Genomic DNA, 15,251 nt, shown 5'->3' with positions numbered 1-15,251 from the left:
GAACAGAAGAGACTGGTCTGACCTCAGGCCTATCCCTAGCCCCAGGACAGTGGGTGCCACTGCAACAGCAGCTACTGATTGTAGAGCCTTCAACAGAGGAGGAATTGAATGTGTGATCTCTGTCACACAACAGGAGCAAGGAGTAGTGGTGGTGTGGCACAGCTGATGGAGGCTGTGGAGAGGGAGACCTACTCACAGTTTCAGGGCAGAAAACAGTGGTTGTGTTTGCATACAGATCAGAGCTCCAACCAGTAGAGGAGCAAACATCTCTCTTTTTCATCATACTACTTGGTGGAATTGAGAATTTACAGGACTGTACTCACATTTTTGAAAATAAGTGCTCAAAATCCCTGAAAGATGTGGCATTAACCCTGTCATTTAATAAAGAAATAAAAAGTCAAGTAATTGGCTGGGGAAATGACCAAAATGGGGCAAAACAATGGGACTATAGCAGGTTTCTTTCTTGGTAAAAATGTATTTTATTACAATGAGGGAGATCAAAGCAAACAGGAGGAAAATCACAGCATATATCTGGAGAAAGACAGCAAAATCAAGGCTCCTAAATCCCAAGCTTCCAAGGAAAATATGAAATGATCCCAGGTCATGGAAGAACTCAAAAAGGATTTTGAAAATCAAGTAAAAGAAGCAGAGGGGGCAGAGCCAAAATGGCGGAGTGAGAGCAACTACTCAACTAAGCTCTAACACAAATTCCTTCAAATACCTCTAAAAAGAAAATCTGAAAGGATTTTGTTGTGAAGGAATCTAATAGGAGACAGACAGTGGCAGATTTACAAAGTAGGACAGACTGCAAGGTCAACAGGAAGAATCTGTTGTGTGAGTCTGGTGTAGAGCACAGCACACAGGCTGTCCCAGAATTGGGCAAGTGAAAGCTAATTATTCCATGAGATAGTAAGCATCAGTCAAACAATCTAAAGAATGAAAAGGGAGAAGAAAATGTAAAATATATAATTGGGAAAACAACTGACTTGGAATATAGATCCAAGAGAAAAAAGAATTATATCTATACCAGAAAGCCATGATGAAAACAAAGCCTGGACAATATATTCCAAGAAATCATCAAGAAAAACTGCAGAAGTCCTAGATCCAGAAAGCAAAATAATCATCACCATCAGAAAGGGATCCCAAACTAAAAACCCCAAGGAATATTGTTGCCAAATTCCAGAAGTATCAAGTGAAGGAGAAAATGTGCCAGGTAGCCAGAAGGAAACAATTCACATCTTGAAAAATGACAGTCAGGATCACACAGGATCTTGCAGCTTCTACATTAAAAGATCAAAGGGACTAGAATATGATATCCTGTAAGGGAAAGGATCTGGGAATACAACAAAGAATCAATTACTGAGAAAAACTGAGCATAATATTACAGGCAGAGAGGTGGACATTCAGTGAAATAAAGGATTTCCAGACTTTCGTGAAGAAAAGTCCAGAGCTCAATGGAAAATCTGACCTTGAAACACAAGTTTCAAGAGAGGCATAAAAAGGTAAACAAGGGGGAAAAAAATCAACCTTATTATCTGATTTGAGCAAACTTTACATTCCTATCAGGGAAGATGATACTTGTTAATCTTGAGAACTGTATATTTATTATGAAATATAAAAGGGTTACACATAGATAGAGGGAGTGGATATAAATTAAATGATATAATGATAAGAAATATGATTTAAGGGTGCAGAGGGATAGTAATGGGAGATGTGAAAAGGAGGAGACAGAAAAAAATAAATTACATCACAGGAAGAAGCACAAAAATCTATTACAGTAGAGGGAAAGAGGGGAAGGAAATGAGCATTGTTTGAGAGGTAATCTCATCTGATTGGATTCAGGGAGGGTACAACAAACTCAGTTAAGTATAGAAATCTATGTAGCTCTATAAGGAGTAGGAGGGGAAAGGGGAAAGAAAATGGAGGGAAGGCTATAAGGGAAGGAAGAATTAGAAAGGGAAGAGGAGAGTAAAAGGGAAGAGTGTGAAAAAATGGAGGGAAGACTGAGGGAGGTGGTGGTCAAAAATTAAATCTCTATTTTGGAGGGGAAGGGAGAACTAAAATCATGAATGGGGGAAAGAGGATGTAAGGAAAGTCATAGATAGTAATCATAGCTATGAATGTGAATGGGATGAAGTCTCCCATAAAACAGAGACAGCAGAATGAATTAAAAATCATAACAAACCATTGTGTTGTTTGCAAGACACATTTAAAACAGGGGGAAACACACAAGGTAAAGGTAAAAGACTGGAGCAGAATATGTTATGTTTCAGCTGACGTAAAAAAAAAAAAAGCGGGGGTGGCAATCCTAATCTCAGACAAAGCAAAAACAGAAATATATCTAATCAAAAGAGAGAAGGAAGGAAACCATATCCTTCTCAAAGGCACTATAGACAACGAAGCAATATCACTACTAACCATACATTCTTCAAGTGGAATAGCATTCAAATTCTTAGAGCAGAAAATAAGGGAGTTACAGGATGAAACAGACAACTCATTCTTTGCAGATGATATGATGATATATTTAGGTAATCCCAGAGAATCAGGTAAGAAACCAATTGAAATAATAAACAACTTTGGCAAAGTTGTAGGGTACAAAATTAATTCAGGTAAATCATATGCATTTTTATATATTATTAACAAAGACCAACAGCAATATATAGAAAGGGAAACCCTATTTAAAGCTACAATAGATGCTATAAAATATCTAGGAGTCTACCTGCCAAAACAAACACAGGGTCTATATGAACACAATTTCAAAACACTATTCTCACAAATAAAGTCAGATCTTAGTAAGTGGAAAAACATTGGTAGCTCAGTGGTCTGAGCTATTATAATAAAAATGACGCTTCTACCTAAATTAATTTACTTATCCAGTGCCATACCAATCAAACTACTAGACAATTATTTTATAGAAATAGAAAAAATAATATCAAAATTCATCTGGAAGAACAAAAGTTTCAGAATATCAAGAGAACTAGTGAAAAGAAATGCTAGGGAAGGTGACCTAGCCCTACCAGGTCTCAAATTATATTATAAAGCAGCAATCATCAAAACCACTTGGTACTGGCTAAGAAAGAGAGGGGTAGACAAGTGGAATGGATTAGGTACTCAAGAAACAGCAGTCAATGAATGTAGCAATCTACTGTTAAATCCAAGGACCCCAGCTTCTTGGATAAGAACTCACTCTTTGACAAAAATTGCTTGGAAAACTGGATAACAATGTGGTAGAAACTGGCCATAGGCCAATGCCTGACATCATACACAAGAATAAAATCCAAATGGATACATGATCAAAGTATAAAGGTTGATAATATAAACAAATTAGGAGAGTAAGGAACAATGTATTTGTTAGATTTATGGAGAATGGAGAATTTTTGACCAAACAAGAGATAGAGAACATTATGAAATGCAAAATGGATAACTTTGATTACATCAAATTGAAAAGTTTTTGCATAAACAAACCCAAGGCAACCAAGATTAGGAGGGAAGTAGAAAACTGGAAAAAAAATTTTACAACTAGTGTCTGTAAAAAAGATCTCATTTCTAAAATATGTAGAGATTTGAGTCACATGTACAAGAATACAAGTCAAAAGATATGAATAGACAGTTTTCAGAGGAAGAAATTTAAGCTATCTATAATCGTATGAAAGAAGTGCTCTAAACCACTACTGCTTAGAGAGATGCAAATCAAGTCAACTCTGAGGTACCACATCATACCTTTCATATTGACTAACCTGACAAAACAGGAAGATCATAAATGTTGGAGAGAATGGAGAGAGTTGGAACACTAATTCATTGTTGGTGGAGCTGTGAACTCATCCAACCATTCTGGAGAGCAATTTGGAGCTATCCCCAAAGGGCTACAAGAATGTGCATACTCTTTGATCTAGCAAAATTGCTTCTAGCACTGTATCCCAAAGAGATCATAAAAATGGGAAAGGGTCCCACATGTACAAAATATTTATAGTAGCTCTCTTTGTGGTGGCCAAAAACTGTAAAGCAAGGGGGTGCCCATCAGTCGGGGAATAGCTGAACCAGTTGTGGTATATGAACGTAACTGAATACTATTGTGCTTTGAGAAAGGATGAAAAAGGAAGGCTATAGAGAGGCCTGGAAAGACTTACATGAACTGATGCAGTGTGAAAGGAGCAAAAACAGGAGAACTTTGTGCACAGCCGCAACCACAGTGTGCGAAGAATTTTTCTGGTAGAGTTAGTTCTTCATAACAGTGCAAGGACTTAAAAAATTCTCTATGAATTGTTGAAGCAAAATGTCTTCCACATCCAGAGAAAAAACTATGGAATTAGATTGTAGAATGAAGTAGACTATTTTCTTTTGTACTATGTTTTTTTTTTTTGTTTTACTGTTTCTCCTATTCATTTTACCTCTTCTATGCAGCATAACTAAGGTGAAAATGTGTTTAATAGGAATGTATGTGTAGAACCTATATAACTTTGCATGCTGTCTCAGGGAGAGAGTAGGGAAGGAAGGGGGAAAGAGGAGAAGTGAGGGGAAAAAATGTAAGATATATAGAAGTGATTTTAGAACACTGAAAACAAATAAAATAATTAAATAAAAATAACAAAGAAGATAAGTAGAGGAAAAATTGGGGAGAGAATTTAAAGCTATGCAAAAAAATCATGAATAATGAATCAGCAGCTTACTAAAGAAGACCCCAAAAAATCCTGAAGAAAGCAACACCTTTAAAAATAGACTAACTCAAATAACAAAAGAGATCCAAAAAGCCAATGAGGAGAAGAATGCATTAAAAAGAAGAATTGGCCAAATGCAAAAGTTTGTTCAAAAGGTCACTGAAGAAAACAATTCCTTCAAAATTAGAATGGAGCAAATGGAAGTTAAAGAATTTATGAGAAATCAAGAAATTGTTGTTGTGTTCGTCCTTAGTTGCTAAAGAAGACCATGCCATCAGAGAAATAATGGCATGACTTGTAATGACATGACTTGCACTTGACTTTGCTTTGAGTGGCGGAGGGCTGTGCAGGTTACCAGCCTCACTTCTCCTCCAGAGCCATCTGGATCCAGTGACCAGATATTCATCAGGATGACTAAAGATGACCCAGGATGGGGCAATTGGGGTTAAGTGACTTGTCCAAGGTCATGGAGCTACTGAGTGTCAAGCGTCTAAGGTGAGATTTGAACTCAGGTCCTCCTGACTCCTGCACTGGTGCTCTATCCATTGTACCACCTAGCTACCTAATCAAGAAATTATAAAACAAAACAAAATGAATAAAATATAGAAGACAATGTGAAATATATTTTTGGAAAAAGAACTGATAAGGAAAATAAATTATATATATGTATATATATATATACATATATATATGTATATATATAAATTAAAAATTATATATTGATCTACCTGAAAACCATATCAGAAAAAGGACATAAACATTGTCTTCCAAGAAATTATCAAGGAAAACTGCCCTGATATTCTTGAACCAGAGGGAAAAAAGAAATAGAAAGAATTCGTTGATCACCGCCTGAAAGAGATCCCAAAGGGAAAAATCCTAGGAATATTGCAGCCAGTTGTCAGAGTTCCCAAGTCAAGGAGAGAATATTACAAGCTTTCAGAAACAATTCTTCTATTGTGGAAATACAATCAGGATAACACAGGATTTAGCAGCTTCTACACTAAGGGACTGAAGGGCTTGGGATGTGATATTCCAGAGGCCAAAGGAGACAGGATTTCAACCAAAATTCACCTAACCTGCAAAACCAAGTATAATACGTGATGGGAAAAAATAGATTTTCAATGAAATAGAGTATTTCCAAGCATTCTTTTTGAAAAGAACAGAGGTTAAGAAAACATTTGACTTTCAAATACAAGAATCAAAAGAAACATGAAAAGGAAAACAGGAAAGAGAAGCCATAAGAGATTCATGACAGTTGAATTGTTTGAAATCTTCCACGGAAAGATGATGTTTGTAACTCATGAGACCTTTCTCAGTATTAGGGTAGTTAGAGAGAATGTGTGTGTGTGTGTGTGTGTGTGTGTATGTGCATATGCATGTATTAATTCATGTATGTATGTGGTTTTATGCAAATACTTATATGTATATATATAGAGAGAGAGACAGAGGCAAAGACAGAGTCAGAAAGAGACAAAGAAAGAGACAGAGGCCATAGGTGAGCTGAATGTGAAAAAAGGATACCTAGAAAATAAAATCAAGTGCCAACAGGAGTCAACTGGGAGAAAGAGAAAGGGAGAGGTAGAATGCAGCAAATCATCTCACATAAAAGAGGCAAGAAAGAACTTTTACAGTGGAGAGGAAGGGGAGCAGGTAAAAGGGAATAAGTGCCTTTATTTTCATTAGATTTGGATTAAGGAGGGAATAACACATATTCAGTTGGGTATGGAAATTTGTCTTACTCTGCAGGAAGGCAGTCTGGGGAAGGGGATAGGAGAGGAAAGATAAAGGAAGGGAAGGCAGATTGTGAGAGGGAGTAACCAGAAGCAAACAGTATTGTGGAGGGACAGGTCAAAGGAGAGAATAGAATAAATGGAAGACAGGACAGCGTAGAGGAAACTGTGGTTAGTCTTTCACAACATGGCTGTTACGGACATGTTTTGCATGGCTACACATGTATGACCTACACCAAATTGCTTGGTTTCTCAATAAGTGTGAGTGGGAAGGGAGGAAGGGAGAGAATGTGGAACATAAAGTTTAAATGAATGTTAAAAACTGTTTTTGCATGTGCCTTGGAAATAAGTTGAATAAGCAATCTGTATAGAAATCTATATTGCCCTACAGGGAATGGAGCGAAGGGTGATAGGAGAAAGGGGGTTATAGAAGGGAGGGCAGAGAGGAGAAAGAGGTGTTTGCAGTACATGCTATCCTGGGCTTGAAGGAGGGGAGAGATGGGGAGAAAATTTGTAATTTAACATTTTGTGGAAGTGAATGTTGAAAAAGGAAAATAAATTATATCATTTTTTTAAAAAAGAAAGTTATATTATTTTCTATCTTCATTTCACTTTCTCTAGGTTTCTATCATATCCATCTTTTCGAAAATTTCATGGACCTCTTTAACGTATTTCTTGTTCATGTTATGGTTCAATTGATCTAATTCTGAGAGAAGGTCCCTCATTAGCATAGCTTTGCTGTATCTTTCTTACTGTAACTCAACTTCTGTAAGAATTTGAATGCCGTATCACTTTATGCAGCTATGTTCAATATTGATATTACTTTATTGTTTATGGTATCTTTGAGCAAGGTGTGACATCTTTACTTATATCTTTTAATTTTATATATATATATATTTGCATTTGTTTTCTCTGAGATCAAGATAGTTACCCTTGCTTTTTTTTCACTTCAGCTGAAGCATAATATATTCTGCTTCTGACTTCCCTTTACTCTGTGTATATTCCTCTGCTTCAAATGTATTTCCTGCAATGAACCATATTGTAGGATTCTGGTTTTACATCCACTTTGCTCTCTGCTTCCGCTTTATAGGAGAGTTCATCCCATTTATATTTACACAGATTACTAACTGCATTTCCTTCCATCCTATTTTCCCCTGTTCATAATTTTTTTTTTTCTCTCCTTTCTTCCTGTACCTCCTCACTTGTGTTTTGCTTGTGACCAAAACTTCCCTCAATCTGGCCTCTCTTCTATCAGCCCCTGCCCTCTTTTTGTTTCCTCTTTTCCCTCCTACTTCTACCCTCCTTTCTATCAACTACCCCTTCCCTTTTCTTTCCCTTTCTCTTTCTACTTCCTTACAGGGTAGGATAAATTTCTGTACCCAACTGACTATATAGGTTATTCTGTCTTTGAGCTGAATCCAATGAGAGTAAGGTTCAAGTAATACTCACCCCCTCCCTTCTTTCCCTCTACAGTAATAGGTATGTTGTGTCTCTTCTTGCAATGTAATTTATTTTATTCTGCCTCCCCCCTTTCTTCTTCACCAAGTGTAATCTTTTTTTCACCTCTTATTTTTTAAAAAAATCATCACATCAAAATCAATGTGTACCCACACTCTCTGTCTATGTATGCTTCTTTAAAATACCATAATATGGACATAGTTCTCAAGAGTTATAGGTATCATCTTCCAGTGTAAGGACGTAAATAACATGATCTTATTGAATAAGACATTTTTGTTTTCATTTTCTTTCCCGTCTACCTTTTTTATGTTTCTCTTGTTTTTGAAGATTGAATTTTCTGTTCAACTCATATTTTTTCACAAGGATAGTTTGAAAGTTCCCTATTTCACTGAATATTGATCTTTTCTCCTGAAAGATTATGCTAATTTTTTCTGGGTAGTTGATTCTTGGTTGTAATCCAAGCTTCTTTGCTTTTTGGAAGACATCTTCCAAGCCTTCCGATCCTTTAATGTAGAAGCTACTACGTCCTGTGTAATCCTGACTGTGACTCCCTGATATTTAAATTGTTTCCACAAACAAATTTTCTCTTTGACCTGACAATTTTGGAATTTGACTACAATGTTCCTTAGAATTTACAGTTTAAGATCACTTTCAGGGGGTGATTGGTGGATTGTTTCAACGGCTATTTTACAATCTGGTTCTAGGATATTAGGGCAGACTGATAATTTCTTGAAAGATGCTGTCTAGTCTCTTTTTTTTATCATGCTTTTTGAATAGCCCAATAATACTTCAATTATCTCTCTTGAATGTATTTTCAAGGTCAGTTCTTTTTCCAATGAAATATTTTATATTTTTTTCTTTTTTCCATTCTTTTTATTTTTTGACTGATTTTTGATCTCTCTTAGAGTCATTCGCTTCCACTTGCTGAAATCTAATTTTAAAGAAACTATTTTCTTTAGTTACCTTTCGTACTTTGTTTTCTATTTGACCAATAGAACTTGTAAGGGAGTTGTTTTCTTTAATGATTTTTTTTCCAATTTGGCCAATTCTTTTTTTTAAGGTGTTGTTTTTTTTAAGTATTTTTTTTTTATTTCCATCTCCAAGATAGTGACTGTTTGTTTGTAAGTATATGTTTGTTTTTTCATAACTCTCCTGCATAATTATCATTGCTTTTCCTTATTTGATTTTTAAAATCCTTTTTGAATTCTCCCAAGAGAAATTTCTGGGTTTGAGACCAATTAATTTTCCCCTTACTTACTTTGTTTTCTGATCTTCCCTGTTGTCACAGTAGATTTTGATGGTCATAGCACTTTTTGTTTATTTTTTATTCATTTGAAAAAGTTGAACTCTGTTCCTGAGGCATACAGAGTACTCTCCTGAGCTTCTTGTTCTGGGAACAGGGGTCTGGTCACTAGCATTCCATACCAGGGTGCTGGGTACTTGTGGGTTGTTTAGCTCCCTGTTCTGGGGTCACCTGGTCTAGTCACACCTGATATGTTAGGGTTCCAGTCCTGGAAATTTGCATTTTTTACTGGGGCTTCAGGCCTCACAGCTGGCCTGCTGTGCTACTAGCCTAGTGAGCCTGAGCTAAGTGACCTTAGTTGCTGATGTGTGCTTTGGCTAAAAGCCTCCCACTGACTTTCCTGGATACTCTCTGCACAGGGCTGCACTCACCTTTTACCCAAGTGAAACAGACCTTTCCTGAAATCGTTCTTAGTTATATTTCCCCCCCTTCATTTAAATTTCTAAATTTTAAATTTTCCCCTACTTACCTGGAAAAATAACTTTTAACATTCATTTTTAAAACCTTGAGTTCCAAATTCTCTTCTTTCCTCCCTCCTCATCTCCCGTCTCCCCGTTAAGGAAGCAAGCAAATCAATATAGGTTATACATGTGCAGTCATGCAAAACATTTCTATGATAGTCAATTTGGGAGAGAAAACAAAGACCAAAAAAGCCTCAAGGAAAATAAATAAAGTTAAAAAGCATGTTTCAATCTGTATTCAGACACCATAAGTTATATCACTGGGAATGGATAGCATTTTTCATCATAAGTCTTTTAGAGTTATCTTGGATATTTATATTACTGAGAATGGTCAAATCATTTACAATTCATCGTCTTACAATGCTGTCATTACTTTGTATAAAGTACATTTCACTTTGCATCAGTTCCTGTATGTCTTTCTAAGCTTTTTCTGAGCACATCCTGCTCATCATCTGTTATAGTACAATAGAATTCAGACATATTCACCACAGTTTGTTCAGTCATTCCCTAGTTGATGGCATCACCTCAGTTTTGAATTCTTTGCCACCAATAAAGAACCGCTATAAATAATTTTTTTGTATATATAGGTCCTTTTCCTTTTTGCTTTTTATCTATTTTGGAATCCCCTCTCATCTCCTGTCCTCTCTTTTCCTCTTCTCTTTTCTTACCTGGAATACTCTACAGAGAAGAAGGTACACTTCTATGACAAAAAGCTGCCTTTTTTCCTTTGAGTTTACTGGTTAGATTTCTTTCTCAAAGACCAAGCCTTAAACCCAATTCAATCTGGAGCTCATAGATTGGGCAATAGGCCCCTCTCCAGCTAGCACAGAGTGAATATAAATTCTAAATAGTAACTGTTTCTCTTTTGCCCAAGAACCCTGGAGGTCGTCCCCTCCCAGTTTGATTATTTTGTTATTTTTTTTTTTTCTTTATTAAAAAGGGCCATGCCATGAGCAACTACTTAAAGAAGCCTATTCATTGAACGGATGTATCTCACTCAAAGTGAGAATCTGATAAGACTTTAGCCTAAAATGGCCATTGCAGTCTAGGGCAACCTAGACAAAAAGGGGAATCCATTCGCAATCAGACCTAAAACACAACAGGCTTGAATTCTCCAATACACTTAGACTAGAATTTCTTTACCTTTTCATCAGATATTAGTTTTCTCAATTAGGTAAGTATGACCCAAGATTTCATCTTATCAGTTCTGTACTTCAAAGGCTGACTGAATAACTTGCAGATGTTGATTTCGGAATGAGGAAATAGAAAGGGGAAAAAACTTTTGTCTTAATTCAGTAATTGATTATTAATATAAGAGAAATAATAATTTATCTCAAAGTCAACAGAAATTCAAGGAGAATATACTTTGAAGTGGAATACTGGGCATCTAAGAAATGCCTCATGCAACTTATGTTCCTTTTTATTCTTTCATGTTTTCTCATGTTTAGCTCAAAGTTCATTAGTGTTGCTATGGTCTCAGATGGATTTATTGACGATGAAAATAATGAGGAACTTTTCTCAGTATTGCCTTATTAATTTTTAAGAAATGAAATGGGAAATTAGTGTTCAATATAAAACTTTGATCATATTCTAACTTTGCTAGGCAAAAAACAAACAAACAAACAAACAAACTTTTTCATTAGCATATGTCTGTGCTTCCAACAAGGATAATGAGCAATTTCAAATGTCTTCCACATAATCCCTACTCTCTCCCCCAACCAAAAAAAAAAAAAGAAAGAAAAAGAAAAGATGAATGGATTCTCTAAACTTTGAGATATTTTGAAGATATAATATTATCCTGACAACTTTTGTCTACAGAGCCTCGGTCACTCCCATTTCTTTCTGAATGAATTTCATATCAGGCTTACAATTTTTCTCTCCTACTCAACTCCTCTTCTAATGCTAAAGGACTTTAATGAATGTATTGATTCCCTCCACTATTCTAAGCACTCAGTTTCTCAACTTCCTCATTTCCCATGACCTTCTCTTCCAATCTACATCAGCCATATACAAAGATAGTCACATCCTTGGTCTTGCCATCACCCACAAATGTAGCACTTCCATATTCAAGAATTCTGAAATCCCTTTGTTTGACAAAAATCTGTTATCTTTTCACCTCTCCCTCTAACTTTCCTTACATAACTATATTATTTATCCATACTATGAACTCCAGTATCTTAAACCTTCAATTCTCTTCCAAGCCATCTCCCCCGCATGAATTGTTCTCTCCTTTTCTCCCATCTTGACTCCTTGGTGAGCCAATTGAACTCACTCTGTCTTTCTCTCTTAAATATCTAGGCCCCTTATCGTATTGTCAATTATATCCAAACTGGCCTCAATCTTCAATCACTCCCACCATTCATCATTGCCTTTGTTCCTACATGTGTGCTGCTGAACAAGGGTGAAAAATATCATAAAACTGTTATAAGTAGCTCCACTTATAAATTTGCATTACATAACCTCAACCAGGCCCTCATTGCTGCTAGGCAAGCCTACTACTTTCCTTATCATCTTAATATTCCACTCTCCATAGTATTTCTTCCAAATGCTTTCATCTCTCTTCAAATCACCCATGCCCCTTTCCCCAACTCCTGCTCTCTCAATTGAAAGAAAACCTTCATATTTTATAAAAGGAAAAAAAAAACTGGCATCATTTATCATGAACTCCCTCTTCTCCCCTCTTCATCTCCTATTACTCAGTGTCTTCTGCCACATTCTCCTCTTTTCCTATTTTTCACATGATGAACCTCCTATGTCTAACTGCCTTTCAGACATCTTGACCTATTTGTCTAATAGACAACTTGGAGGCATCCTGAATGTCTCATTATCTTTCAATTTTCGTTATTCCCAGTTTCATCTTTGCCACAACTCTTGAACATGCCCCCTTCTCTCCTCTGATACTACCAGCAGTCTGGTGCAGGCCCTCATCACCTCGTGTTTTGATTACTACAATAGTCTACTGCCAGGATCTTTCCCGGCTTAAATGTCTTCTCATTCCAATTCATTATCTATATAATCACCAAAATGATTTTCCTAAAGCACAGGTCCTATCGTGTTGCTGGTCTACTCAATAAGCTCCAGGAGCTACCTATTGACTTCAGAAGCAAATGATAAATTCTCTGTTTGGCATTCAAAGTCGTTCATAGTCTAATCCCTTCCTATCTTTCCAGTCTTCTTCCTCCTTATTATTATGGTTGCTGTTCCAGTCATATCTGACTTTTCATAACCCTACTTGGGGTTTTCTTGGCAAAGATATTCAAATGGTTTGTCATTTTCTTCTCCAACTTAGATAAGGAACAATGACAAACAGGTTAAGTGACTTACCCAGAGTCACATAGTTAGCAGGTTTCTGAGGCCAGATTTGAACTCAGAAAGATAAGTCTTCCTGACTTCAGGCCCACCTAACACAGCAGTTCTACAGTACCACCTTGCTGCATCCTTTCTCTGTTCTTACTCCTTACTCCCCAACATGTACTTTTCAATTCAGTGACACTGGCTTCCCAAATGTTTCATGAACAACCCTCCCCAGCTCTCCCCTCTGGGATTTCTCTTTGGCTCTCTATCTCTGGGAAGCTCTTCTCCTATTCCAACTACTGACCTCTTTGGCTTCCTTTAAATACTAACTAATATCTTACCTTCCATAGGAAGCCATTATCCTGTATATCACTTGCTCTTTCTTTATTTATTGGCACATCATTTTCTCCGTTAAATTGTAAGCTCCTTGAAGGCAGGAATTCTCTTTTGCTTTTTTTTTTTTTGTATTCACTTCACTTAACACAATGCCCCACATATAACAGGCACTGAATAAATGTTTATTGATTTATTTATTGATATGATTAGATTTTTAGGACTTGATATCCTATAATTTTGGTGGATCTGAATCATAATTAAGTTTTACCCCACTTTTCTAAGACTGACTAACTGTCAGAGTATACATTATTAATGAATTTAGGAACTCAAAAAAAAAAAAGAAAGAATTTCCATAGTATGCAAGTCCTGGAGGAAATGAGGAAGAAGGATATGTGGAAATCTTAGTGTACTAAGGAAAAAAAGGGAATATGACAAGAAAGAAACCAGCCTTGAGAAATTGGGGAAGAGACCAAAGAAATATCTAATTATATAAATTTGAAAAGAGTAGCAGAGAGGGCTTTCAGGGGAAAAAGCAAAGAAACAAGCAGATGTTGATAGATATTCAAAGACAAATACAAAATGAGAAATAAAATAAAAACATGATCTAAAATCTGGGAATAGGAATAAAGACACTAGGGAATAAAAAGCTAAAATATTTTAGCAACAGAACTAACTGTAGAAAATTATTCAAGCCAGAGGACCTATGAGGTTTCCTTTCTTTTTCTGTACCCTCCTCCCACTCTCCCCTTAGCTTGTGCCCTTCTTAAAGTCTGCATCCTTTTCTACCAGGTACTTACAATTTCAGAGCAAACTCTATTGAGACAGAATAATGGATGCCTGAGGCATCGCAACTAATTTATAGTAAATTAGACCAGAACAAGGCAGTCCTGCTTTTTTATATCCAATATCAATATGTTGTTGACCAACTAATCCTCCTTCTCTTAGAATGAGCAATAACCCACAGAAAACGTTTGCTTTTGACCATGGGCTTATACACGGCAACTTCAAAGATCAGCTAGGTCCTTATGTCCCCAGTGTGTTGTTGGCATTGTACAAGATGGTTCCCTAAAATAGTTAGTTGGTAGAGTTTCTATATCTCTCCAGGCATTTCACCAACTATTTGGGAATACCTTTGGCATTCATCAATATCTGACAGTTTTTGTAAGCAGTGATGGTGGTTTAGTGAAACCACCTTAACCAAGGCCCTTTTGAACATTAAAGAATACCATGGCTATAAACTTAATTTATTATGTCATTTTGTATCTCTTCCAGTATCTGTAAATAGAATAATTGAATTTAAGAACAGGAAAATATGTCATATACTATGAATTCCAACCCCATTAATTTAAATACAAAGAAACTTGTACCATAGACAGTAAGTAACTTATTTCAAGACACACAGCTATTTTGTTGCACAGTTAGGATTAGAACATAGATTTCCTGACTTTAAATCCCAAATATTTTTCATTGTACTGAACTGCATTGTCTTAAAATGAACAATTTTGATGGTGATGATTTAATTCCAACATTACAACCACGACAATTCATATATTTCTTATATTAAAATTTCAGGACTGAAAGAATTTTTCCTACAGACTTAGACTTTGCTTTCCCTTCTGAGAACTGTGCAACTAACTGCTGGAATGTTCATACACACATACATACATCTCTCTCTCTCTCTCTCTCTCTCTCTCTCTCTCTCTCTCTCTCTCTTTATATTTCAGATCTGAAGTGAAATCAGAAATGCATTCAACATAACCATTTAAATTAAGGTAAACAATTCAAAGTTATTAAGTCAATATTTTGTAGATTTATCACTAAAGAAAAGGACCTGCATGAAAGTCATCCTCATAGTTGTAGATTTCTAAGGTGGGGTTCTATGCTTAGAGGCACAGCTAGAGAATCCTGGACTTTCCTCCCTCCTTGTCCTGAAGGCCTCTGCTACATGTTCTCGGTACCTTGAGGATCGAGGGAACATTTTATGTGTTTTAGTTAAGTGAAGTTCCAAAGTTCC

The sequence above is a fragment of the Notamacropus eugenii genome, chromosome 6 (assembly GCF_028372415.1).
Source record: "Notamacropus eugenii isolate mMacEug1 chromosome 6, mMacEug1.pri_v2, whole genome shotgun sequence".
NCBI lineage: Eukaryota > Metazoa > Chordata > Mammalia > Diprotodontia > Macropodidae > Notamacropus > Notamacropus eugenii.
This window is presented reverse-complemented; position numbering follows the sequence as displayed.